This window comes from Pinus tabuliformis, chromosome 5_2 (genome assembly GCF_031772625.1).
Source record: "Pinus tabuliformis cultivar Carrire ecotype Pingquan chromosome 5_2, CPIR1, whole genome shotgun sequence".
Classification (NCBI taxonomy): domain Eukaryota; kingdom Viridiplantae; phylum Streptophyta; class Pinopsida; order Pinales; family Pinaceae; genus Pinus; species Pinus tabuliformis.
In genome coordinates, this window is record NC_142306.1 from 922,254,904 (window position 1) to 922,281,498 (window position 26,595).

Consider the following 26,595-nt stretch of genomic DNA (forward strand, 5'->3'; position numbering starts at 1 on the left):
CAGCACCAGCTCCAAAATCAGAGCAGGCTCCAAGCCTTGACATGCAGAAGCTGATGAATGAGATTCAAACCCTGGAAGCCCAGATGGCAGAGCTAAATGAAGCCAAGGAGAATTTAGCTAAGCTGAATGAAAAATATGACAAATCTAAGCAAAGTGTAGCTAAAAAAGGAAGAGAAGTGAAGGCTCTCAAGGAGAAGATAAAGGAGTTAGAGAAAGAGCTCACCCTTGACAAAGTGGTGGCTGAGGTCAAGACAGTTTTATGGGCCAACATTGGCCAATCAATAACAGATCAATGGCAGTATATAGAGACTATTCATGGGCAAATGGAACTCATAGGCAAAGCACACAAGGAAGTCCAAAGAGCAAGGGCATATCTAGGCAATATGCCTGAGATAGCCAATAGAATGATCAACGTTCTCACTAACCGCATAGGTCCTTAGCTGGCAGCAATAGGGATCCCCAATAGAACTGAAACCATCCTGCTGATAAAGAGGGTCCTCACATTGAGAAGCCTAGTACAAACATTGGATAGAAGAAGCCAGGACATGCAAACAGAAGTAAACAAATTCATGGATAAGTTTGCAGCATTACAAAGCAGAGGCCTTCCTGGCTTACTGAACAGCGCAGGGAGGCTGCTATCACATGAAAATTTTGCCAAAAGGGTGAATACATTTGCCACCAATCAGATCACTGTAAGATCAAGTACCTCAGAGGAAACAGGGCCAGCATCTGGGCAAAGTCTCTATGACAGAGTAGAGAACTTATTTTTTATTATGAATGAGATCAAACATTTGTTTGAAGTGCCCCCAAACTTCTACAAATATACAGAGGCAGATGAAACCTTAGATGCAATTTTGAGACATCAATTGCCTACACAGGAATGGTGGACCAGAATGATACAGTTGTTACTGTAAACAAGAGGCTTTCATCAAAAAATATAAGTCATCATGTTCAGAAAAATTTGATGCATTCAGTATGTCTGGAGAAGAATGGACTGAGCCAGCTCAGCAAACCAATTCGGCCACTAAAGCAACACTGACAGCTACAGATGACAGGGCCGAGAAAGCTACAGCATGACAAAGCCATAAAGACACATCATTCAGCATTAATGCAGAACGCTCAACCGACTCAGTGGCCTCCAAAGGTCAAAAAGACTTATGACATAATTAAAGAGTATTCATTTTGTATTTAGAGCAGCAATAACTTCCTTATCTGCTATTCTGTAAAGTTGGTGAGCGTATTTATTTATCAAGAAACTCAGTGGTTCAGATATTTTTGTATAACCGATTGTATATATTCCCCCTCGCATAAGCTTGCAGGGGGTTGTTGATTTTATTTTCAGGAGATACTATGTTGTAAATGTTCAGAGTTTTAATACAACAAAGCTGATGGAATTTCCAAAGTTCTGTGTTGTCTGATGCATTTTGGTGTGATTGCTGAATGCTACAGGATTCCTGCATATTTCATGGAACAATAAGTTTCTTTAACCTGTTCATTATCTTTGTTATTTCCTTCATAATCCATTCATGTTCTGTGTTTCACAAGTTTAATGGCAAAAAAAAAGAATAGTTTTAGGATTTATTCATAGAATACCCTGAACTCAATCTATGCTATTATGTATGTTTTCCTCAGCTATAGTTATAAGAGTGTGATTCTTAATTGCTGCACTTCCAAACTATACCTTTCACAGTGATTATCGTTCAGGAATTCAAGCCTGCTCCTGTGCAATATATCTCATTCTCACACCACCAGTTTAGTGGAAAACTCTTAATTGCCTTCCACTAGCTAATCATATTCCATCACCACATTTTTAAGTTTGTTTCATGGAATATTTAAATGGCCCTGCAGTTTAAACAATCCCACTCAACACTTCAAACAACCTGTAACCACAGACTCCATTTCCCAATGGTCTAAAACTGTCTGAAGATATCACCTTAAGTACTGAAAGACATCATTCAACCAAAATTTTCAAACCAAACCCTCACCTCATATCTAGCCTAAGATTCTTAAGAACAAAGTTAAACATTCAAAGAGAGAGCTCTCTCTGATTACAGGTTGGCTAGAACCTGTGATCCAAAGCTTGGTTAGTGGTTACCCCAGTCGTATTCCCTGAGGAGTCAAAGGGAACAACCTGGGTGTTAACATAAATGGCGACTCCACTGGGGACCTGGATGAACTTTGCAACCTCCTATCTGATTCTTAATGCTGTAGATAAAGCCTGAGTGACAGCGAGATAGCCTTAGAAACTGCCTCTGATTTGCATTTGCAGGAGTATATAAAAGTTGCCTCAGTCAATCTTTATTCAGTATTAGTTTTCATATAGTTGTGCTATAACTGATCATTCCTTGTCAAAAGATCACTACCTCCTTAGAAATTCTCACAAAGAAAGTTATAGAAGCTGGCTCCTAAGAAGAAAACTCGTTACACAAGATCAAACCCAGATCCTGATCCAGCACCTGAGTTTCAAAATCCAAACTTGATTGCAAGAACCCTCAAGAGACACAAATCAGAAGGGACTTTATCAGATTCAAGTTCTGAAGCGGGTTTCCAAACCGACATTCCAACCCCTGCTAAGGCTTCTCTACATCCTCATACAACTGGCCCACAATCTCCTAGCTCTTCATCCACTTCACAAGGTATCCTTTCAACCACTCCATCAACTACACACACCCCTTTCATCCCACTTCCTCGACTTGTCCCATTCATCCCTATTTTCCCTATTGTCCCACCAAACATGGCTAATAGATATGCGCCACTGAAGTTACCAGCTAATCTAGGGCCTATGCCTCAATATTATCAAACTAAGATATCATATTTTGATGGTACTGGCTCTTATTCAGCCCTTCAACATACTAAAAAATTGCAGGACTACTTTGAAAATTACAAGATAGATGATGATGGGGTAAGGATGAAAATTTTTGTGCAAAGCCTAACAGGAGATTTCAGAACATGGTTTAGATCACTAGCAGCAAACTCTATAGCCGACCCCGAAGCCCTGTATCAAAGCTTTATCAACCGATGGGAGAAGAAAAAGGACCCACTTCATATTCTATCTGAATACAATACTATCAAAAGAGGTCCCCAAGAAATTGTCTTGGACTATTGTGCTCGTTTTAACAATGTCTACAATGCTATTCCCCAAAATCTCAGACCCCCACCTGATTTAGCTCTATACACCTTTCCGGATGGGTTTGATTCGGATATGGCATACCAATTAAAAGAAAGAGCTCCTCGGACTTTAGCCGAAATGCAAGACATAGCAGTGAGTGTGGAAGCCAACCTGATAGCCAAGAGGAATAGGACTAGAACTGAAAGAAAAACTACCTTCAAAGAAGAGCCTTTAGGCTGGGATCAGAAATTAGATGCAATAATCACTGGGATGCATAGATTAGGTGACCGAGTAGAATCAGTTGAGAGGAATTCATCATGGGAAGAACCGCAGAATAACCCTATCAGGAATCCAAATTTTAGGAGAAATCAAAACCTTAACGCTGGCAAGGCCAGTTCTGAACCAGAGATTAGACCTCCGTTCCAAGAAAATTATACAGAAGCATCCACTTCTAATGAACAGATAGATGACACCCACATTAACCTAATGGGCCTGAATGATGATCAACAAGTGTTTCTGAGTCAAGAAGATCATAAGGAGGATGACATTAAGCAGTTCCAAACCAAGTCAGGTGAGTCCTTTGACTTTAAACAAGGCTATGACACAGCTGTTTATGAAGTTCATAAGCAATACAAGCTAAGGAGAAGAACTATAAATGTGACACATCCTGAGAAAACAAGGGACACTCCACTGCCTAAGAAAACCATTGTCACAGAGCCAATTGACAAAACTGATTCAATTACAAATGAAGTAACAGTTGAGGAGGTGACAGAACAACTTCCCTCGAATCATGAAACAAGGGTTACACCTCCTTTACAGCACAATCCAATCAGCACTTCCCAAAAGATGAGTAAAAAGGACAAGCCTCAAGATCAGAGTGAAAGCCAAGAAGAAAACTTAAATAACAAAGAAAAGGTTGTCAACCACAATACCAAGATCCAATCTGATAAACCCTTTGACTTAGAAGCTGAAATTGTTAAATTGAAGATAGCCATTCCTCTTTCAGAGTTAGCCAAGCATGACATTTATAAACAACAAATCACGAAGTCCCTTCAACTTACCCACAACAAAGATGATGTCAATGTGTTGGATGACACCCCTGAATTGCTTTTTGGTCCAGAGGTTGATGGAAAAACAGCAGCTACTGGGATCCTACCTTTCTATGTCAGCTTGCATGTTCATGATAAAATATTACATAATGCAATGTTTGATTCAGGTGCCTCTCATAACCTTATTCCTAAATCAGTGATGGAGAGACTCAACCTAGACATTACAAGACCATATAAGGATCTATTTTCATTTGACTCTAGCCAAGTTAAGTGTTTAGGTTTGATAAAAGATCTATGTGTATCCCTTGTCCAGTATCCAAACAAAACAATCTTAATGGATGTTGTAGTTGCTGATATCCCACCCAAATATGGAATGTTGTTATCAAGATCATGGGGGGCTAAACTCCAAGGTTCCCTGCAATTAGACATGTCATATGCCACCATCTCAGTCTTTGGTCAACCCAAGAGGCTATATAGAGAGTCACTTATGAAATACATGGTGAGCAGTGAAGAAAAGCCTCAAAATTTCCCCATTTATGCAGTCCATTCAGATATGGATTCCTTTATTCTGTTCAATGATGATACAAGTCCTGAGAGTGATAATAAATCGGTCACACTTGAACAAAATATGCATGAGAGTAAGCAACCGAGTCCCCAAGAAATCAAGATTGAGAAACCAATTGATGAGTCAGTCCTAAAAGATAAACCAGATGAAAGACAAGAACTCCAACTTATAATCCCAAGTTACAGAAAGGATGTTGAAAATCCCTTAAATCGGGAGATCTTATGGTTTCTTGAGTTTGATGGATCAGTCAACAAATTAGGGGCAGGAGCTGGAGTGTGGATTCATAACAAACAAAGAAATCATGCACAAGGTCGGGCCTATAGGCTTAATTTCAGATGTACCAACAATATGGCAGAATATGAGGCTCTTTTGCTAGGCCTCAAACTGGTAAAATCATTAGAGGCCACAAAACTTTCAATCATGGGAGATTCAGACCTTATTATCCAACAAGTGAAAGGCAATTTTGTCACCAATGACAAAAGACTAAGGTCATATAGGTCTGCTGCTATTGAAATGCTTAAAACTTTCACTGAATTTCAGATAACCAAGACATCTAGAGCCCACAATCTTCATGCACACAGTTTAGCAACATTTGCTAGTACATTCAAATTGCCTTTTGAACCTAACCATTTTTTTACAGCCGAGATAAAACACAGACCTTCTGTCCCAAACAATGTTAAAGACTTGCAAGTATTTGAGGATGACACAGAGATAAATAATTTCTTAACCTTGCAGCACGAATTTTCAGGTTTGAACATTGATGTTGATTCTGTAAAAGACATACAACCATTGAGTGAACAGGACCAAATAGCTATATCACCCAAAACAGCAAGTCAAATGCTTTTTTCAACAAGCTTTGGCAAGCAACAAATACAAGACCTTGAACAACTCCATTTGGATGAAATAGCTGGTACAGAGGCTGAAATCATAGAGTTAAAGGATAACTTTCTGCCAACAGGCCTAACTCCATTGGAGGACATTTTTGACTCAAATGATGTCCCTAGAAAACCGAAAATGCAGCCCCTCAATGCTGCCATTGAAGAATGCAACATTGGGACTCCTGAAAAACCCAAAATAATAAAATTGTCTGCATCTTTACCTCCTGACCAGAAGCCTAAATACATTGACCTCTTTAAAGAGTTCCAAGATGTGTTTGCATGGAGTTATGAGGATTTGAAATCCTATGACACCTCTGTTATCCAACACACCATCCCTCTCAAGCCTAATCAAAAGCCATTCAAGCAAAAATTGAGAAGGATCAATCCTATGCTTCTCCCTTCAATTGAAAAAGAGGTACAAAAAATGTTTAAAGCTGGTATCATAGCCCCAATCAGGTTCTCAGACTGGATTTCAAATTTGGTGCCCACAAGAAAGAAAACCAATGAGATTAGGCTTTGCGTTGATCTAAGAAATTTAAACCAAGTATCCCTCAAAGACAATTATCCCTTACCTAAAATGGATCACATTCTCCAAAGAGTGGTGGGGGCTTCAAGAATATCATTACTTGATGGATTCTCAGGCTTCAATCAGATCCTAGTCCACCCTGATGATCAAGATAAAACAGCATTCACAACCCCATGGGGAACTTTCAAATATGTTAAAATTCCTTTTGGATTGAAAAATGCAGGAGATACATTTCAAAGAGCAATGGACATTGCTTTTGCTAAAGAGATCCATGACTTTCTTGTCATTTACTTAGATGACCTCACACCTTTCTCAAAATTTGACCAAGAACATCTGAAACACTTGAGATAGATATTCATAACATGTAGAAAATATGGGATTTCCTTAAATCCTAAGAAGTCTCTATTTGGTTTGGAAGAAGGTAAGCTGTTAGGTCACATTATTTCTAAGGATGGCATTAGAATTGACCCAGACAGAATACAGGCAATCTTGCAAATGCCCCATCCAAGAAACATCAAAGAATTGCAAGCCTTTTTGGGAAAGATCAACTTCTTAAGGAGATTTATCCCAAACCTAGCAGAATTGATTAGATTACTAAACAACATGCTAAAAAAGGATTCGAAAGTAAAGTGGACAGTAGAAGCAAATCAAGCTTTTGAAGGTATCAAATTGGCCCTTACCCAAACTCCAGTCTTAACAAATCCTCAATTTGACAAAGAGTTTATCATTTTCTCTTTTGCCTCCCAGCATACCATTGCTGCTGTCTTATTTCAGAAAGATGACCAAGGAAATGAGAAACCTATTTCTTTCTTTAGTAGAGCTCTTAGAGATGCACCTCTGAAATATCAGATCATGGAAAAACAAGCTTATGCTTTGGTCAAAGCCATCAAATACTTCAAGATCTACATCCTGTACTCCCATGTTATAGCTTATGTACCAAGTCCCATTGTGAAAGACATACTCACTCAAGAAAACTTAGAAGGCAGAAGAGGAAAATGGATTGCCAACATTTTAGAATTTTTTATTGAAATAAGACCTGCAAAACTGATAAAAGGGCAAGGTTTGGCTAAATTAATGTCTGAAACAAATTTTCAAGCCTTAGACGTTAACCAACTAGACAATGAACCGAAGCTGGCGACTCCAAAGATCAATGTAGCCTTTGAACAATCCCAGTGGTATTCTGATATATGTTATATATTGCAAAACCTGTGTGCTCCCCCAGGGTTGTCCAGAACCAAATCTAGATTTCTAAAAATGAAAGCTTCAAAATTCTGTGTTATAGATGGTAATTTACTATGGAAAAATCATGAAGGTATACTGCTGAACTGTTTGAATATGGATGAAACTGATAATGTTATGAAAGAATTTCATGCAGGTGATTGTGGTGGACATTTGTACTGGAAATCCACTGTGGACAAGATACTAAGAGCAGGTTACTATTGGCCTACTCTGTTCTCTGATGTTAAAAAATTTACCACTTCATGTCACAAGTATCAAGTATTGGAGGGAAAGAGAAAATTACTGCCCCTTCCTTTGAGGCCTATTGCAACAGAGAAGCCCTTTCAGCAATGGGGCCTGGACTTCATTGGGGAAATTCATCCTTATTCTTCAGGCCAACATAGATGGATTCTGACAGCCACAGATTACTTCACCAAATGGATTGAGGTTGTTCCATGTAGACAAGCAAATGATTCTACTATCATTCAGTTTTTGGAGACTAATATTCTTTCTAGATTTGGCTGTCCTGACAAGATTATAACAGACAATGCTGCCGCTTTTAGATCCAAGAAGATGGTGAAATTCTGCCACAGATTTCATATTACTTTGGGCCATTCCACTGCATACTACCCTCAAGGAAACGGCCTAGCTGAATCATCAAATAAAAGCCTTGTAAACATCATAAAGAAGGTGTTGGAAGAAAATAAGAAGAATTGGCATAAGAAACTTGTGAATGCCTTATGGGCAGATAGACTAACAACCAAGAGATCCATTGGGGTCAGCCCATATGAGTTAGTCTATGGATTAGAAGCCAAATTCCCTTCATCCTTAGGGATCCCAGTCATGAAACTTCTTCAAGAAAGTCAAGCTGAGCCCAATGACATGCAAAGAAGGATCAATCAAATAATATGTTTGCAGCAAACTAGAGACCAAGTTTATAGCAGAGTTCAAGTTTTACAAGAAAAGTTAAAGAAAGCTTTTGATAGAAGAACCAAAGCTGAAGACTTCTTTATTGGCGAAAAAGTGCTTAAATTGGATTCAAGAAGAGAGGACAAGGGTAAGCATGGCAAGTTTGACTCACTTTGGAGAGGACCTTTTGTGATTCAAGCAGTACAAGGAAATAATACTTATTTCTTGGAAAGTCTGGATGGCATTGAAACTGAAGAGGGCCCTGTAAATGGCCGGATGTTGAAGCACTATTTTGACTACTTTCCATGTATATAGCATGGCTGTTCCCCTGTACATAATCTGTTGTATATAATGTTTTCTTTCAGCATGTGAATAGCTCAGTTTGAAAGGTATTGCAGAATCAAGAAAAGGCTTTATATTCCAAAGGTTCCACAGAGGTGACAGCCTCCAGTTTTGAGGTACAAAGAGAAAGTTTTCAAGTTTTGAGAAAAAGTCACAAGCCAAGGCAGTCTGACCTGCTGTTCTTGGTCTTTCAAGAAGAAAAACCATCCCCAAGTGGAGCCACTGTTAGCTACCTATACCAATAGGTTTCATTTCTTATGATTGGCAGGGGAAGTGCCGATATGATCTACTTTGAGGATGCAAAGATCTCATATTTTGGTGGAAGGCACATGGCTACAGTTGGTTGATGTTGTCCTACTTCTGAATGGGTGATCCAACAGTCTAAGCTGGGCCATGCCATGTTTCAATTTCTGGTTATAGATTAGAGAAAGAAATCTGTCCAAACAGTTCAATCTTGGCAGATAAAGTAGTTAGGTAGAGAATGAAGGATCCCAACTGTTTAATCTGGGGCCTTGGAAGCAATAAGGCTAGCTTTAGATAGAAAATCAAAAGAAAAAGCCAAAGGAAAAGAAAAGGCACATAAGGGTTTGCAAGTCTAAGTGCACCCTTTTTGGAGTAACAAAAAATGCTAGGCAATAGAGTGGGTAGGTAGATGGGGTTGCAGAAGCATGATTTCCTTTATGTCACTGGACCAACGAAAGGAAAAACATGGTGCCAGTGCAGGTCTCTTATTCAGCAGTTTTTGCAACAACTCAATGAAGCATGTCTAACTTCCAGATTATCCCCCATCACATTCATTGCTAACATCCCAATACTACCTATGCTCATGAAAGAAGTCAAACTCTTTTGTTGATTCTTGTTTCTTTAAAAGCCACATTTCTTGTGTAAAATTCTTTTCATTTTGATCTACTTCCTGAACTAAGTTGATTCCATATAAAACTTAGTGTCTTTCCCCCTTCATCCACCTCTTCCACTCATATTAACTCCTAATTTCCTATTTATTTAACTCCCTATACTCCCTTTCCCCTATTATTAGGATAATCCTATAGAACAAATCCCAAATATGTACATATTCCCTCCCCCTTGGCATTATAGCCATATGCTCGAATATTGGAAAATCATGCAGGAATAAAGTCTGCTTGCATGTGGTTGTATGAAGTCAGGGATTAAATTGACCTCTGGTCAGTTTGATAACCTAAGCTATACCCCTTTTCCCTTTACAACCCTTTGAAATCATTTACCCACTCTACTTGCAAAAAGGCCTTGTAAAACCCAACTTTACCCCTTATCCTAAGTTTGCTGTAATGCGCATTTCAACACAAAAAACACCAAATAAACCCATTTTTCCGTTTTATCCAAAGTTCATTTGCAAATGTGCACTTTTACAAAAAAGCATTGGAAAACCCATAAAATCCGCCAAAGTCTAAAGGTTCCGTTTGGGCGCACATTTCCAGAAAAACAATAAAATATGCCCCGCCCGCTGCTGTATTGTCCTGCCACCTTATTGACCCGTCGACCGTCGGATCTGGGCTTTCCCATCCGACGGTCCTCATCCATATCGGGTCAGCCCCGATGACCGAACGTTACCTCCCGAGAAATTGTCAGAGGGTGACGTCAAGCCTTTGCCACACGTCGCTCCCAAATCTTATCAGGCCACCCTCTGACAATACCGCGACTGTATCCAGAGCGGTCTGAGCAAACCACTTACCGCTTATTGTTTACTGCTTATCCCGTCACATCCCCGTGCACCACTCAAAGGCTGCCACCTCACCCTTCCGTACCCGACCCCACCCTGATGACGTCATGCTGACGTCATCCAAAAAAAGCGCCAATAACCCAAAAAGTCCATATTTTCGCCAAAAATCGCGGTTTTTGTCACTTTTGGCAAAAGAACTATTGCTCCGTTCTGCATGCATATTACGACCATTTCGCCGCCAGCCTGCAAAATTCGACTTGGAGACCGTGGGCGCCTGGAAATTCACCTACATTGGTCACCATTGCCAAAGCTTTACCAGGTATTTATCCAAGTTTCCCTTCCGCACCTGGTTTCATGCATAATTCACCAAAGCTAGCTTAGAAAGAGTGAAAAACAGTGTGTTTGCCAGCAAATGCCCGGCAAACAACATTCATTTCAGTTATAGGGTCGAAATTCACCTGCAAAGTCCACACTTAGCCAAGTTTTCATAAACTTACAGTCAATCCGCGCATTCGTGGACTTGAAACCTGAGTTGCACTAATTCACCGGGAAAACAGTGGTACTAGTCCCAGTAGTTGCTCATTTATCTCTCTTTGGAGCATTTCGATTGTTCTCGCCACAATTTACCCAGTTCTTTCCTTGCAAATTGCCTCACTCTTGCAAAATACCCCTTTGTGTTGCTTTTTCCAGTAGAACAAGTCCTAGTACAATTCAGAGTACTATTTAATCATGGAAACACCGGTAGCATTAAATGTCCCACCTCTGAATGCCCCACACAGAGAGTTAGAGTGGAAGGCCCTGGGTGATAAAGATTATCAGATGACAGAGACATTCTCAATGAATTCCAAATTTAACATTCATATGCTAAATGAGTTAAAGGCTCAACACCTCAGTGGAGCTGATATTTTAGGGATTTGGGACTCCAATCTGCCCATTTTTAACCTTCCTCAAGTCAATGTCCTTCCAGACTTGATCCATAGATGCTGTGAAAACTATGATCCATGTCAAAGAGCTGTTCTCAGTCCCACAAGTTCAGTCTTGTTCCATATCACCCCTGAGGCCATAAATGAGATGCTGCGCTTTCACACTGCAAAGCCACTAACTCCTCTCTCTATGATGGACTTATTAAAGAAGGGGGGCAAGCTATCCAGTGCCCAGGTCATCAAGATTAATCAGTTATTTATTCAGCCAAGCTCTGAAGCTGTGAGAACACCTCCTATTGGAAATCCATATCTCAATGACTTGGGTAAAATGATTGTGGACTTGATCAGTTATGTCCTGGGGTACAGGGGAATTGAGGATGTTGATGACACCATTATGGCCATGTTGTCCATATTTTCCCCTGGAAAGCCTCCTGCTGTGCACTATGATTATGCTACATACATTGCCAATAAGATTCATGAGCAACTGATGAATCTAGAGAGGGAGAAGGTGTTTAGATACACCTCATACATCTATCATTTGCTCTTATTTTATCAACCTGACAGTTTCCCTATTCCTCTCAAGAAACTTGATGCCCAGGGAAACCCAAGGTTTGTAGTATTTTGGACTTCAGTTTTTCATCACAGCTCCTGTTCACCATACACATACTGTGAATTCATAGACCTTTTTATCCATCCAGCTATGACCTTGTTATTTGGTGTCCCTCCTCCAAGATTGACCGATAAAATGCAAAGAATACTCCAGCTCTCAAAGGCCTACAGCATTGGTGATTGGTACTTTTACCAACACCATACAGTAATCAGAATATATGGTTGTGAGTTGGACCCTTATAGGCTACCAAGATATGTCCCTATGAGACTCTTTGCCTTGGAATATTTCAGGCAATTTGGAAATGCAGACCAGGTCCATTTCCACAGTAAAAACAAGAAGGTGCAACTAAAGGTCAGGAACCAGCTAGGCCCATTTCTTTACAACAAAAGGGAGGAGGGATGGAAGGAAGCAGATATGATCCTAGAGACCCTCCAATTAGAAACCAGTTTCCGCTGGGTACCTTATGACCCTAATCATTTCATTTCTCTCAGGAGGGTAAAACATAAACTGGGTGGTTATGCTCACATCAGATTGCCTCATATTGAAAAATATGCTAATTTACTAAGTTGGAAAGAGGGCACTCTAGAAGAGGCAATCACTAGAGAGAAAATGCTACAAAAGAGAGGCAAAGAACATTGAGAAAGAGGCTGACTTGGAAACTTGGGGGCAGGTTTCCTCTTCCTATCAAAGGCAACTTGGAGCAGCTGCCTCATCTTCTACAACCCAGCAGCAAGCAGCTAGAACTGTTCATCAGGTGTCAAGCAAGGGTAAAGAAAAGCAGATGGAGCAGGAATAGCCACCTCCTACAAAAGAAGAGCAGCCAATGCAGCAAGAACAAACAATTGAGGCCCCAATATCCACTGGGCAACAGGCTCAAGAAACTGTGCCTCCTAGGCAGGAAACGACAGTGGAGGCCTCGGTGCTCCAAACTCCTTAGAATGAAGACAGAAACTGAAAGAGGGATAGAGAGCAGGAGACTCCCCTCACCACATACACAACTCAAGGGGAGAAAAGGCAAAGGATAAATCCCCTTTCTGAAGAAGAGATGCCCATCGGACAATCATTGGGCATGGGCCCACCAAGCATGGAGGCATCTGCCAGTTCCTTTCAGCAGGAACAAGAAAGAATAATCGGAGGAGAGATCAGCTCCTCAAGTCAGCAAAGGAGAGCCGAAACAGGCATCAAGCAACAATTCATTGACATAAAAAAGAGAAATGAGCCACTCAGGCTCCAGATCTATAATCAATTGCTTAAAATGGCCCCTACAAATAAGCAGAGGCTTATGTCAGCTTATGACATAAATGAGGGGAAAATGACCATGAGTCCAACCATGCTGCAGCCACAGTCAGCTGCAGACTATATAAGGACCAACCTTGAGGTTCTTGCAAAAGACATCCACCCTATGGATCAAATAGAAATTCACAAGCAAACGGGTGAGATGGTGTATTCGACACTTGCAGATAAAACCTTCTTGGCAGATAGGTTGGAAAATAGCCTGAACAATACAACCGCCCAACTTGAGTTGGAGAAGGCATCCTCTCAGGCCAAAGACAACAGGATAAGGTCTTTGGAGGATATAATCATAGAGCTTGGGCATGACCCAAAGGACCCTAAAGCTATAAAGGAGCTGCTAAAGATAAGAGATTCAGATATTTCAGCTCTAAGAAAGATGATAAAGATCCCAGCAACCCTTCACCCTCAAACAGAGGAGGTTGCCCAGCAAAGAAAGGACCAGGATGTATCAACATTGCTGGTAACACTGCATAAACAACTTATCCAGACAGAGGGAAAATTGGTAGAAACAGAGGCTGCATTGCAGGCAGCCCTACAGCAGAAAGAAGGAGGCCAAACATTTCAGCCCCCTCCACAAGTAATCAACCTTGAGGAACCCCCTCAAATTGTCACTCCTCCTACAGTGCAGATAGTTGAGACAGCTCCATCAACATCAGCACCAACTCCAACATTAGAGCAGGCTCCAAGCCTTGACATGCAGAAGCTGATGAATGAGATTCAAGCCCTGGAAGCCCAGATGGCAGAGCTAAATGAAGCCAAGGAGAATTTAGCTAAGCTGAATGAAAAATATGACAAATCTAAGCAAAGTGTAGCTGAAAAAGGAAGAGAAGTGAAGGCTCTCAAGGAGAAGATAAAGGAGTTAGAGAAAGAGCTCACCCTTGACAAAGTGGTGGCTGAGGTCAAGACAGTTTTATGGGCCAACATTGGCCAATCAATAGCAGATCAATGGTAGTATATAGAGACTATTCATGAGCAAATGGAACTCATAGGAAAAACACACAAGGAAGTCCAAAGAGCAAGGGCATCTCTAGGCAATATGCCTGAGATAGCCAATAGAATGATCAACGTTCTCAATAACCGCACAGGTCCTCAGCTGGTAGCAATAGGGATCCCCAATAGAACTGAAACCATCATGCTGATAAAGAGGTTCCTCACATTGAGAAGCTTGGTACAAACATTGGATAGAAGAAGCCAGGACATGCAAACAGAAGTAAACGAATTCATGGATAAGTTTGCAGCATTACAAAGCAGAGGCCTTCCTGGCTTACTGAACAGCGCAGGGAGGCTACTATCACATGAAAATTATGCCAAAAGGGTGAATACATTTGCCACCAATCAGATCACTGTAAGATCAAGTACCTCAGAGGAAACAGGGCCAGCATCTGGGCAAAGTCTCTATGACAGAGTAGAGAACTTATTTTTTATTATGAATGAGATCAAACATTTGTTTGAAGTGCCTCCAAACTTCTACAAATATACAGAGGCAGATGAAACCTTAGATGCAATTTTGAGACATCAATTGCCTACACAGGAATGGTGGACCAGAATGATACAGTTGTTACTGTAAACAAGAGGCTTTCATCAAGTTTTTTCATCAAAAAATATAAGTCATCATGTTCAGAAAAATTTGATGCATTCAGTATGTCTAGAGAAGAATGGACTGAGCCAGCTCAGCAAACCAATTCAGCCACTAAAGCAACACTGACAGCTACAGATGACAGGGCTGAGAAAGCTACAGCATGACAAAGCCATAAAGACACATCATTCAGCATTAATGCAGAACGCTCAACCGACTCAGTGGCCTCCAAAGGTCAAAAAGACTTCTGACAGAATTAAAGAGTATTCATTTTGTATTTAGAGCAGTAATAACTTCCTTATCTTCTATTCTGTAAAGTTGGTGAGCGTATTTATTTATCAAGTGACTCAGCGGTTCAGATATTTTTGTATAACCGATTGTATATATTCCCCCTCGCATAAGCTTGCAGGGGGTTGTTGATTTTCTTTTCAGGAGATACTATGCTGTAAATGTTCAGAGTTTTAATACAACAAAGCTGATGGAATTTCCAAAGTTCTTTGTTGTCTGATGCGTTTTGGTGTGATTGCTGAATGCTACAGGATTCCTGCGTATTTCATGGAACAATAAGTTTCTTTAACCTGTTCGTTATGTTTGTTATTTCCTTCATAATCCATTCATGTTCTGTGTTTCACAAGTTTAATGGCAAAAAAAAAGAATAGTTTCAGGATCTATTCATAGAATACCCTGAACTCAATCTATGCTATTATGTATGTTTTCCTCAGCTATAGTTATAAGAGTGTGATTCTTAATTGCTGCACTTCCAAACTATACCTTTCACAGTGATTATCGTTCAGGAATTCAAGCCTGCTCCTGTGCAATATATCTCATTCTCACACCACCAGTTTAGTGGAAAACTCTTAATTGCCTTCCACTGGCTAATCATATTCCATCACCACACTTTTAAGTTTGTTTCATGGAATATTTAAATGGGCCTGCAGTTTAAACAATCCCACTCAACACTTCAAACAACCTGTAACCACAGACTCTATTGCCCAATGGTCTAAAACTGTCTGAAGATATCACCTTAAGTACTGAAAGACATCATTCAAACAAAATTTTCAAACCAAACCCTCACCTCATATCTAGCCTAAGATTCTTAAGAACAAAGTTAAACATTCAAAGAGAGAGCCCTCTCTGATTACAGGTTGGCTAGAACCTGTGATCCAAAGCTTGGTTAGTGGTTACCCCGGCCGTATTCCCTCAGGAGTCAAAGGGAACAACCTGGGTGTTAACAGGAGACATCAAAGGTGATGCACCTATGAAGCCTATTCCTTTGACAACACTACCTAATTTCCATGGTCTTACTTCCAATAATCTGGACACATTCCTTTTTGAATTCGATGTTGTTTTTTGGGGGCATGATTAGATTTCTGATGGTTAGAAAAAAGATATTCCCCGCTAATTTGAAGGGCACAACTTTGAGATAGTTTATGGGTTTAGGGGGAAAATCTATTGCTACATGGGATGATATGAAGATGATTTTCCTCGAGAAATATCAGGACTACTTCAAATCCCAGGATGTAAAGGAAGAAATATTTAAGATTATGCAGAAAGAGGAAGAGACTATGGAAGATTGTGTGGAACGTTTTCAATATAGTTTGCAGAGATCATGCCATAATGCCCTGAATAAGAATATGTTGAAGTAATATTTCTCAAGGCACTGAGGGAGGAATCTCTAGAGTTATTGAACGTAGTAGGAAAAGGAGATATATCAAAGGAATAATTTGATATCATATGTGAACTATGTATCAAGTGTTCACGAGGGGCTACGAGATAGAGGCGGGGAATCTGAATTCTCAAAACATCCAACGGTGGAGTTACAAAGGCTGAAATTGGGAATCTGCTGGAAAACCTGAGAACCAATATCCTGAGAACATTATCATCATAGCTAGACATGTTGCAGGCAAAGAAGAAGAAGATGGAAGTAGAGAAGGCTATGTCTATTTTCTTCCCTTAATGCATGAAGAAGCATTCGTTGAACGAATGTCCATTAAATTCTGTAGAGACTTGTGCAATATGTGAATAGAGTCATTCCACTAGAACTTGCCCGTCCCTTCCTAGATTGAAGGCAGTCTTTCAGGGAACAAATGAAGAATCAGATCAGCTTTATTTTATGGGATCAAGGAAACCATGGCAACCACAGCCGTTGAATATGAATCAAGGTATGCCTCAAGACCCATCTCAATATTTTAATAATATGAATTTTGGTCAGCAGTTTATACCTTTTTCACCCTCTTGGCCACATTCTTACCAATATCCAATGCACTGGAACCCTGGTACCCTCAATTTGGTCCAAATTCTTCACAGTCCCAGAACTGGTGTGGACCTCCTCCTCCTCCTTCAGGACAATTCTCCCAACCTATGCCATAACAGTAATTACAACTGGCTAACAATGTGACCACTAGTAATCCTCCTCTTCGTCCTCAATTTCCTGTCCAATCCAATCCAAATCCAAATAATAGAGGGGTTCAACGGGTTGAGATACTCAACCTCCCTGCATATAGTATTTCCACTATGGAATGTAATGAATTAAATATTCAATCTGGTCGGGTGGTCAATACTCAGACTTCACCTATAATTGTTGAACATACCGATGATGAAGTCTCAGAATCAGAACAGAGAATGATAGGGGATGAGCTAGCACAAATTCCTATAAAGAAACAAACCCCTTCACAAACTATTGTTACTAGACGATGTCATACTGGTCCACCTTATCCAGAAAGATTATCTTTGAGCAAATAAAGTCCTCATCCTGAATTTGACTTCTTAGGGGATTGCAAAATTTATGCGTTAAAATTCTGTTACTTCAAGCTATGAAGGACGTATCGATTTATGCTAAGACAACTAAAAAATATTGTTCTAAGAAACCTGGCAGAAAACCAAAGGACCCACTTACTATTCATGTCATGGGTAAATTATCAGATATAATGCTGGGGAAATCTATACCTGTCAAATGCGGGGATCTTGGGAACCCAATTCTGACAGTATAGATTAATGGGGTGGATATACCAAATGTACTGGTAGATTTGAGGTAATGATTAATGTTATAACCTATGCAACTATGATTACCTTGAGTTTGCGGAACCTTAAACCAACTCCCACCATCCTAGAATTAGCAGATCGGTCTACTATTAGACCGGTAGGGAAGCTGGAAGATATCACTATTTTAGTAGACTCATGGAAGTACCCTATTGACCTTTTGGTTTTACATACCCAATCCCTAGCCGGTGGGCATCCTTTGATTTTAGGAAGACCTTGGCTTGCAACCACAGATGCTTACACTCAGTGTCGGTCTAGAAACATGGTAATATCCAATGGGGAAGTTATAAAGAACCTTATCCCTTACCCACATAAAAAAACAAGTTCATCAAATAAATGCGGATTTACCTTGATACAAAAGTCTCTACCTACCAAAGAGCCTGAATCTAAGAATGAAGAAGTTAGACCCATCCTTACCATCAGCGAGGCTCTCTGTTTTAAGGATGAAATAGAGGACGATGCCATTAGCACTTTTCTTAGCAATCCTGACTCTATTTCTGATTCAAACGTCAGCTGTTAGAAACTATCATGAGTTGCAATGTTCAGGAAGATATTGAACTAGAAACAGAAGTAGAAAACATTCCTGAAATTGTACCTTGTAATAGTGTTCTTGTAGAAATTGAACCAGGGAAAACATTGAATATTAATCCTGACCTTTCACACTCACAATCCGAACAGCTGCTAAAAGTCATTCGGGAGCATAAATAAGCCTTTGCTTGGGAGTATACAGATATGAAAGTCATCCCTACTGATTTATGTACTCATTATATATACATTAAAGAGAAATGTCGGCCTATTAGGAAGCCACAAAGAAGAATGAATCCTTCCTTTAAAAACATTGTCAAAGATGAATTACAAAAGCTATTAGATATGGGTTTTATTTATCTGATATCAGAAAATCAATGGTTTTCCCCACTGGTCATTATTCCTGGGAAGAATGGCAAGTGGCAAATCTGCATTAATTACAGCGAACTAAAGAAAGCAACTCAGAAAGACCATTTTCCCTTACCCTTTAGTGACCAAGTCCTTGATACATTAGTCAGGAAAGAGTTTTTCTCCTTTCTGGATGGGTTTATTGGATACAATCAGATACAAATTGCTCCTAAGGATCGGGACAAAAATACCTTCACATGCCCTTGGGGAACCTTTGCCTACCGAGTCCTTCCATTTGGCCTCTGTAATGCACGTGCTACATTTCAAAGGGAAATATTAGGAATTTTCTCTGATTTAGTTAATGATAGTGTTGAGATTTACATGGACGACTTTACCCCATATGGGGATTCCTTTACAAAAGCTTTGAAAAACTTAGAGAAATTACTTGAAAGATGCAAGCAAACACATGTTTCTCTAAGTACAGTCAAATTTCATATGATGATGAAAGAGGGGATAGTGTTGGGACATTTGCTTTTAGCTGCAGGAATTCGGGTTGATCCTACGAAGGCAGAGTTAATCTTACAATTTCCTACGCCTAAGACACTGACACAAGTACGTAGCTTTATTGGTTATGCTAGCTATTATAGGTGTTTCATAGAATTTTTTTCTAAAATAGCATTCCCACTTTTTCAATTACTACCTAAGGATGCAGAATTTGTGTGGACAGATGAATGTGAAGCAACTTTTGTAGAAATCAAAGAACTAGTCTGCAAGGCTTTGATATTATGTGGTCCTGACTGGAAGCTCTCATTTCACATCTCTACTGATGCTTCTCAAGCAACAGTGGGGGTGTTTTTGGGGAAACAGGAGGACAAAAAACCATACACAATTTACCATGTCAATAAGAATTTGACCCTCGTTGAATTAAACTATACATAACTGAATTAAAATAGTACTATATTTCGACATTATATCACAAGGTATCCTACTTTCATGCACACTAATCACACAACTATCACGTATCTGATGAAAAACCCAATAACCCTTGGCTGCGTTACAATATGGTTACTTTTGATTCAAGAATTTGATATTACCACTGTAGATAAACCAAGGAAAGATAATGTAGTTGCAGATTTCCTGTCTAGGATGGATACTAGTGATGAAGGTACACCTATAGAGGACAGTTTTCTAGATGAACATATTTTTTCAATTTCTACTCACACTCTATGGTATGCAGATATTGCTAACTTTCTTTCTACAGGAAAGATGCCTCAACACTTTCCTTACAGAGAACATTGAAGGATTATCCATCATAGTGCTCGTTATTCATGGATAGAGGGATATCTCTTTTACACAGGATCTCACCAACAAATCTGGCATTCCATAAGTGGTGATGACATATATGATGTCTTGAAAGTTCCTCATGATGGCCCCTATCGAGGACATTTTGCAGATAAGCGAACATGTCATAAGGTGTTATAAATGGGATACTATTGGCCTTCTATTTTTTGTGATGCAAGAAAATATGTTAGAGGGTGCGATAGTTACCAGGAGATGGGTCAGCCTAGTCGGGTAGATGAAATTTCGTTACAGCTCCAACTAGCTCTTGAGCACTTTGAAAAATGGGCTATCGATTTTGTTGGGCCATTTAATCTGCCTTCACAATAGAAATTTCACATTTTGGTTTCCACAGTTTATGTGAAAAAGTGGGTAGAGGCCAAGGTTGTTGTGGAAGCAACATAACCGGTTGTCTCCGACTATTTATTTGAAGAAATTCTTGTACGGTACGGAGCTCCTAGAGATATAGTTTCAGATGGAGAGGCATAGTTTACATCACATCTCATAGCAAGACTTATAAAAAAGTATGGATCAAGCATAGGGTAACATCTCCATATCACCCTCAGGAAAATGGTCAAGTCAAAAGCAAAAACAAGGTACCAGAGAATATTCTCACAAAGACTGTAGTGAACCATCGTTGGAATTGGGTTGAAAAGCTTCCTAAGGCACTGTGGGTGTATAGAACAACATGGTAGAACACAACAGGGTTTTCACCATACAAGCTTGTCTATGGGAAATCCCAATTGTTTCCATTGGAATTCAAAAACAACCCTTGAAGTAGGTTTAGATCTTTCAGAAGCCCACAAACACTGACTGGAACAGTTGAATGAGTTGAATGAAATTGTTTGGTAGCTTTTTAGAATACTACTGCAATCCAGCAGCAGCAAACTAAATGGCACGGAAAATTCATTAAGAAAAATGTGTTTCAAAGAGGAGATTGGTCATTACTCTATGATTCTTGGTTCAAGGATTTTAAGGGAAAAATCTTCTCTAGTTGGATGGGACCATATGAAGTTAACACTGTGTTCGATAATGGGATTGTTAGACTTATAACAATTGATGAGGCACAAACTCCTTTGATCGTGAATAGATATTGCCTCAAATTATATCTAGGGGATGTGTTTTCTTTTCTTGTATATTTTCTATAAGGATCAGGAATTCCTCTATCACATGGTTGAACTGTCTGCAATACTGACGTGATGGGTGCATGGGGTTTGGGAAATCTTGCGTGAAGTGTCCTACTTCGCCACAGTTGTAGAAGATTATCTAGCCCCTGTCCTCTGCCAGCTCCGCCCCCTCTTCCTCGTCCTCGGCCTTGGAATCCTCCGTGCACTACTCCTGCGCCCTGATCCTGAGGTCGGTTTTCTGCCTGCATTCGGTAGGTAGGGGTTTTGTCCATCATTAACTCATAACTCGTACAGTGGCGCTCGTCATGACCTACAGATTTACAGAAATTACAAAACAACTACTGGGGGGTCTGTACAAAATTTTGTAGTAAATGGAAATTATGTTGTCATGTACCCTAGCAGATAGCGCACCATGGCGCAGTTCCCACCCTTGGCCCAATGGTTCTCTGGTTTCAAGGAACAGGCCCTCCCCCAATAAGATAGTTCTGAAAAACCGAACAATGGTCCTTATCGTGCCCATGGCCCTTGCATTTCAAGCACCAGACCTCAGCGCGTACCTCAGGCTGGACTTTAACTTTTCTTTCATTTTAGTTTGTTTGCATCAAGTAACACCTCTCATCCAAAAATAAGTTGTAAAATCCATCACATTTGTTTAGATACAAAATTTTCCCATATATAAGTAGTGCAAAAAAAATATAATATTCTCTTACTCTTACTAATACAATAGAAATAACACAAATACATACAATTTACACTCACTAATATAATGAAAATAACAAAAATATATGCATTTAGACCATAAAACTTACACATAAGTAATTATTAAAACTAAAGATACAAATTTACAACATAAATAGAATGGAATTTAAAACAACATTTCCATAATTAAGTATAATACCGAACCAACATTTAGCTTATCCAAAACGTTATTGAATTTTGGAGATCCAACTCCCTCTAGTTGAAAATAAGTTTAGAACAATTAAAAACCCTTCATTATCATTGTGGAATCTCAATAAACAAGTTCTTCATTGCAATAATCCAAAATCACATTATAACATTTAAACTACAAATACCATAATTAATATATAATGATTGGGAAAGGACTCCAAAATTGCTAAATTGCATTTAGTTTTGTCATTTTCTTCCCTTGTTATTCCTTGCTTCGACAGGGACTATAGAATTCGCCTCATGGTTGAAGTGCTCTGGCTCTGCATTATTTAGTTTGTTTTGCAATTTTAACAAAAATTTCGGGAAAATGTTGAATATTTCTATTTTCCATAAATTCAAAAATAATTTTCTAATTTTCTGGAAATTTTATTTCTTATTTTTTATTGGCTCAGTGACCTCTAATGGGACTTGATTCCCCTAGCGGAAATCATTTTACTCTTGGTATTTTTCAATCCCTGACAATTCATTAGAAAAACAAAAAAAATACTAATTTTCTAAGTGGTCATTCCATTAGTGAGTACTCTGACACTAACACTAACACTGACACTGACACTAGCACTATTATGGTATTTCTCTGTCCAATGATACCAAAACTGATGTTGTTGTAGGTCCTTTACATAGGTGGGTGGGGAGAAGGGGACGGGCGCTAAAAAAATCTCCAATTATTATTTCATTTTGCGAAAATGACTATTACTTTTACAAATTTTAATATTGTATATCATAGTGGTAATTGCATTATTCAAACTATAACTTTAACTTTTTATTAAATTCATGAAATTAACCATATTTTTATCAATTAAACTTGTTTCTACATTGTGTTCCATGAATAGTCATGGTAATACAATGTAAAAAGTGTTGAACCAAAACATTTAATGACTCCAATAACAAAACAAAAAAAACAAAAATCCAAAAACCTCGTTATTTCTCTCATTATTTGTTCACGTGATCTAATTTTGTTCCAATATATTAAATTATTAATTGAAAGTGGACATTCAAAATCATGACATCAATTGTTATAAAATTTCAGAAATTAGAAGGTTGAGTCTAGTGGAGCATTGCATGTAAAGCAGTTTGTAGATCTTTCCACATGCACAAGCAAAGCTCTGCACAAGTCTAGTAAATATTTTAAAGGTTTATTTATTAGTGTGGGATAAGGAGTTAAGTAAGAGACAAGTCTTACTTTTACTTTTACTGGTAATGACATTGTTGAAACTGTAGATTTAACGTTTTATTAAATCTCATGAAATCAATCATATTTTTAACAGTTAAACTTATCGTTACTTTGAGTGCCATGAATAGGCATGGTAATACATTGTAAAAAGTGTCTAACCAAAACATTTAACGAATCCAATAAAAACAAATCAATAATCCAAAAACCTTGTCATTTCTCTCATTATTTGTTCACGTGGATCTTCGCCATCTCATAAATCAACTCTATTCAAATATATTAAATTATTAATTGAAAGTGGACATTCAAAATCATGAAATCACTTGCTGTAAAATTTTAGAAACTAAAAGGTTAAGTATAACAATGAAATCTTAAAAATGGAATGGTGGTTGAGCATAATGATGACAAAATAAATTATTATTAGTAAATTAAGGTGTGTGGCGCTTTGCATGTAAATCAGTGTGCGGAGCTTTCTGCACAGTGAAAGCTCTACAGAAGAAAAGCTCTACAAGTCTAGTAAATCTTTTTAAGGTTTATTTCTTAGCATGGACTTAAGAACTAAGTAAGAGATGACTATTACTTTAACACATTTATAGAGTGGTAATGGCATTATTGAAATTATAGCTTTAGAATTTTATTAAATTCATGAAATTAATCATATTTTTACCTTTAAAATCAAACATCTAGGAACACATCATTGATTTTTTTCTTTTTTTCTGAAAGGAAGGCATGTAAACATAAACATCCGTTAACACCTAGTATTTAAAGTCTTTAAACAATGTGCACATCTTTCAATATAAAGTAGTGTGCGGAACTTTCCTTGTGCAAATATTTCCGCATGGTGAAAGCTTTGCACAAGCAAAGCTTCAGAAAAGTCTCATAAATGTTTCTAAGGTTTATTTTTCAGCGTGGGTTGGGGAGTTAAGTAAGAGACGATTATTACTTTTACAAATTTCCACAATTGTAATGGCATTATTGAAACTATAGCTATAACGTTTTATTAAATTCATGAAATTAATCATATTTTTACCAATTAATCATTTATTTCAAAGCATGTAAAATTAAGCATTTAAGAACACGTGGCGTTGATTTTTTTAATTTTTTTAAAGGAAGACATGTAAACTTAAACATTTGTTAACACTTGGTGTTCAAATATTTTAAATGGTGTGTAATTTTTCAATTAAAATTCACATTGCATCAAAATTAAAGAACATTATTACATATGACATTAGTTTAAAGCATTAAAATATCAAATCTAAAGCATGATTTTCAAAGCATTAAAATATTAACCCATTATTATAACCAACATATAACCAACATATTAGCAATGACAGAACAACAATTAAGATCACATAATAACCAAGCACATTTGCTTATAAAACTCAAGAGGAAAGATTCTTGTTACTCATATGAAAAACCCAACCAAGTCAAGTACTTCCACTACCACTCGACCATAGATTGAGTTGAGCTAATTATTTATTTCAGCTAATCACCCATATGCCATATTCCAAGCATGAATGTGGGACTCAAAACAAAACCAACCAGGGCTTCCTCATTCTTTATCATGTATCCCGCCATTACCAGTCAAGGGATTCCTAGGCTCAAAACCCTCATCTACACAACCAAGCTTTACCGTGTATCCCACCTTATATCAGTCAAGGGATTCCTAGGCCCAAATAATAAACATACACTACCAGGATTTACTACAATCCAACTATATACCAGCCAAGGGATCAGTATGCCCTAAATAAGCATGGATGCCTCCAGATATCTCCACCTAAACCCTGAGGAATTTTACCATCTCCACCCTAAGGATTTATCGTGTATCCTGCCATTTTCTGATCAAGGGATTCCTAGGCCTTTGGAAATTCTCTTGAGACCACCCGACTCAATTTCTAAACCATTCAGCAATCCATCTCAACCAAGTAAAATAACCCATCACACCATGACTATCCGGAAATGGAAAGGCAAGGATGAAACCATTGTCACACCTGGAAAAAACCATGTCAATAACAATAAGAGAACCAAATACAGACATGTATGTGCCATGCATCCATGAACCAACTAAAACCACACATGCAACCTGTTACCTGCAAGTATTCTCATTATAGCAACTTGATTCAACCTTTTCCTTGCTTGATCCTTTCTTTCCTTTACTTTCTTTCTCTTCCTTTGCTTTCCTTTCTCCAATGCTAGAGTGTTCCAAGAATGATGTAAGTGTGCAAGAGTATGAGAGAGAGAATAAAGAGAGAGAGCTCCAAGTTATCACTATCAAAAGTTGTGAATTGATCCTCATAAGCCTTTTTATCATTGATGCCTCTATTTTCTTTAATTTCCATTATTTTCCTTCATTTTCCTCCTCACGTACAACTCGTGACCTTTAACCTTCCTTTTCTCCTAGTTTGCATTATTTTCATAAATAAATGCTCAATAATACTTCTTTGCCTTTGCCTTTTCTAATTTCCCCTTAGCCATAATAAACCAAATGAACACCCACTAGGATTTTTTTCCCAACATTTAGCTTCGAATATGTGTCCCATGACCTTGGTCTTATTTTTCCTTTATTAACTTTATTACATGGATTTTTAACCCAAGGATGTTACAGACCCCTCCCCCTTGGGGAAACACCATCCTCAGTGTTCAATGACACCTACAGCTAGCAAGGATGCTGAAAACCAAAACATACTGCCCATGGAGCTTTATAACTTATCTCGATGCAGTATTTACCATGATCAACCTACTAAAAAGAAATACCAATATGAAAATCATACTGCTTATTGGATATTTATAACACAACTCGTGGCAATATTTACATCCATATACATATACCAAAAATTATTTTCCTCAACTGGAAAACAAGGAAGGATACATCGACTACCTCTGATCATCCATCTGCCATGTAGTTTCATTGGGCCCAAAGTGCTTCCAATGCACTTTACCTTGCTTGATTTCTTGGTTCCACGGCATGAGCATCTTTCTCTGCAAAATGCACCGAGGTTTTGCCTGGAATTCTCCTTTTGGCTCCACCTACAATAAAGACAAATTAATCACATGATCAACATATTTCACATATATTTTAAGCAATGAAACATGGAAAACATCATGGACTTTCACTGTCGAAGGAAGTGCATGTCGATAGGCCATTGGTCCAATCCTCTCAAGGATCTCAAAAGGCCTACAATATTGAGGTGTTAGCTTCACACATGACCCAATCCTCAATGAGGTATTCTTCGACTTGATGCCCAAGTACACATGTTCCCAACTTGAAAATCCTTAAACATCATGTGTTGATCTGCATAATCTTCTGCATGTCCTGTGCTACCTTTATATTCTTCTTGATAACGTAAATTTCCTATTCCATCTCTTCCAACATGTTTGGTCCAATCAATACCCTGTTCACTGAATCAA